This window comes from Sorex fumeus, unplaced genomic scaffold (genome assembly GCF_029834395.1).
Source record: "Sorex fumeus unplaced genomic scaffold, SorFum_2.1 ptg000131l, whole genome shotgun sequence".
Lineage (NCBI taxonomy): Eukaryota > Metazoa > Chordata > Mammalia > Eulipotyphla > Soricidae > Sorex > Sorex fumeus.
The window spans coordinates 27,468,893-27,472,352 of record NW_026606188.1 but is presented as its reverse complement, the minus strand read 5'-3'; positions in this window follow the sequence as shown (position 1 = coordinate 27,472,352).

Below are 3,460 nucleotides of genomic sequence, written 5' to 3'. Positions count from 1 at the left end.
CTGCGTGCAAAGCAAATGCCCTACCCCTGTGGTATTGCTCCAACCCCTCAATGGATATATTAATAGCAAGTCACTAAATCTGCTTACCAATAACACAATGCATATTAACTACTAAAAGAAATGGAAACAATGAAGCTTAGCATTATCAAAATAAACTTCAGTTTATATATTTAGGTAATTGAATGTTGTTCAGTCTCTTCTGAGCCTTAAATTTACTTTTTAGCTTTGAATATAAAATCAGAGTTTCCTAGAATTTTAGTTTATTTGCTTTTGTTTCAGTTCTGTGTTTAATTTCTGAAGAAATTTCTTAAGCTTCACTATGAAAAGAAGATTTTATGTGCTAGTTTAAGCTAATTATCATCAACATTATATATTTTCACAGTTTAGAATTAGGACAAGAACCTTTATTTCTTATTCCTAAGTTTTAAAATAGTTTTAGAAATGTGATCATCATATTTATTGAATAAGTGAAGAGTTGATAATACAGAGGGGTTCCCAAATACGAAAAAGTGAGAAAAAAGTTCACCACAGAAGCAGAAGCAGGAGCTCTTCTTAATTTTGTAATTTAGGATGGCCCAGATTCATCTGTTGAAATCCTAATTCCCACTGTTATGACATAGGATATGGTTGATCGTGCTGATAAACCATATCCACATGATAATCAAGCTCATTGAGGTTTCTCGGGAGTTCAAGATGCCACTCTGTATAACGTTCACTGATTTAAAGAAGGCCTTTGATTCTGTTGAGACTGAAGCAGTCATTGAAGCCCTAGCCAATCAGGGCATTCATACTCAATACATCAGGATCCTTCGTGACCTATGTTACGGATTCACTACCAGAATCTCACCATTCTACAAAGAAGTGATCATCCATGTCAAAAGAGGGGTTTGGCAGGATGATACCATCTCACTGAAACTCTTCAGTGCCACCCTCAAGAATGTCATGCAACAACTGGAATGGGAAGGAATGGGAGTGAAGATAGATGATTGGCAACTACACCACCTCCGCTTTGCCAAAGACATCATTCTAATAACATTAAACATTAGTCAAACGGCACAAATGGTGGCCGACTTCGATCGTTAGTGTGAAAAGGTCTGACTACAGCTGAATCTCATGAAGACAATGTTTATGAGAAACGGTCTTGTTCCTGACATTTCAGTTGCTCTCAATGAAACGACCATCTCTGAATGCAACAGTTATGTGTACCTAGGTTGAGAAGTCAGCATGATGAATGACCTGGCACCTGAGTTGCACAGGAGGAAGAGAGCAGCTTGGAACATCTTCAAGAGTGTCGAAGGAATAGCTAAGAGGACAAAGAACCTCTGGTTCTGGGCATACCTCTTCGATTCCACTGATCTTTCTGCATTAACGTACACCTCAGAGACCTGGGCCCTATGAAAACAGGATGAAAATTGGACTAAACCCATACATGATAACACAATTAATAGAAGTCCATTTGAATTGTATCAACCAAGGCTTAAAGCAAATATATCTTTTGATCTAGACATTTCATTTCTAGAATTTAATCCTAAAGAAATAGTTAAATAAAACTTTATTTTGGGAAGACTACACCAAATGGTAGTTTTAGGGCTATTTCCAGCCTGGTTCTTAGGGCCCATGTGGTACTAGAATCCTGGGAGCAAGCCTGCAAAACAAACCTGCTCCTTTGAGTTACCTTCTTGATCCCATTAGTATTATTTTCAGTGCCAATTTCTGCTTGGTAGGAATGGCCACCTGTAGTGATGCATTGAGAAAAATACAATGACTAATTTTAGGCTTAGTAAGAAAGAGTCTAATTAATAAGTATTAATATTTATTTTAATAAACAAAGAATACACTCCCTATTCACCATCTTTATTGTAAGCCTTGGGCTAGCCATGTATATTCTTGATATTATGATAATTATGATAATTATGATAAGAATTATGGTAATTCTTGCTGCCAGGGATCAAATCTAGGACCTCACATGTGCAAGGCAAGCACTCTAACACTGAACCTTGGTTGCAAGAGAAATTTTAATAGTTTTCAGTTGAGCATTAGAGAAAAACCTTAGGTTTCTGTATCCAGGAGTGCTAAAACTCTAGTTAATATTAATAACTCTACCTTTGTCTGCGTGTCTCCAAAGATTGTGCAGTGAAAGTGAGGACCTGGCCAATATTTTAGCACTGAACCACAACTAATACAGGAAATAATTACCTAATTTATTCTATTATGTCCCATTACTGAATAATTATTCTATCCTAGCTATATCCCAGATTATATTTGCTTGAAAGTAAAAGTACAGGCTTTTTTGAAAATTTCTATTAAAATTTGCAAATTAAGCCATGATACTTAATAATATTTCTTTCTTAAAGTGTTTCTGATTTTATAGCTTCAGAAAGATTGTAACTACTTGAGGGCCAATTCTAAGCATTCTGTTTCTTTTGCATTCCTTGTAGGAGCTCAATAAATAGTAACTGAATTGAACTGTTTCTAAGATACCGACAGTCTCAGGTCTTGAAGACACTGTATGTAACTGCAGGGGGGAAAAGGCCAGCATGTTCTTGGCACCATCAAAAAGTGTATTAGAATGAAAATAGAAAGTATAGTGTTACACTTAAGGAAGAACATGTTCTAGACACTATGTTTTCAGCTATAACTGACCTGGGAAGTGGTCAGAGATGAACCATTTTTGATTGATAAAGGTGCTGGAATTATCTCCAAGGAAAAGAAACTGAAGTGGCTCATTTAGATGATTTTGTTACCTGAGAAAATTCATAAAGGGACGATTAGAATATGAGGACTATGCTATTGAGTTGGATTCTTGAGAGATCCTTGGAAACGACTGGCCAAAGATTCCTGGGTCCAATTGGCACATGCCACTTTGTCCACAAATATAGTTATGGTTGTTGATTCTAAATGAATGAGACAATCCTTCTTGCCTTAAAAACTTAAGCCTGGGGCCAAAAGATAGTAGATAAGGAGCTTGCCTTGCTTGCAGCTGACCTGGGTTCAATCTGTGCATTGCATATGGTTTCCCGAGCCTTGGCAGGAGTGGGCCTTGAGCACGGAGCCAGGAGTCAGAATTGAGTACCACTCGGTGTAGCCTGAAAACAATGACAACAACAAAAACTTTTAAAAAATAGGATAAAAAAACCAAACAAACAAATAAAAAGACACCTCAATCACACAGTAACAGACTCTGTTCTAACAAGATGGAAAAAAAAAACTTTAGTTGTCTCCAAATAATCAAGTTATTTTGCATTTATCTTTCTCAGAACAATTAATTGCCTTGGAAATTCTTTCTTGAGATTTGACCTTTTTCTTTTTTTCATTTTTTTCCCTTTATTTTATTATTATTATTTTTTTTACAGTTGTAGATTTACACTTTTTTGTGCTTGGGTTTCAATTATACAATGATCAGATACCCATCCCTCCACCAGTGTCCATTTTCCACCACCATGGATAATATCCCTCCCAC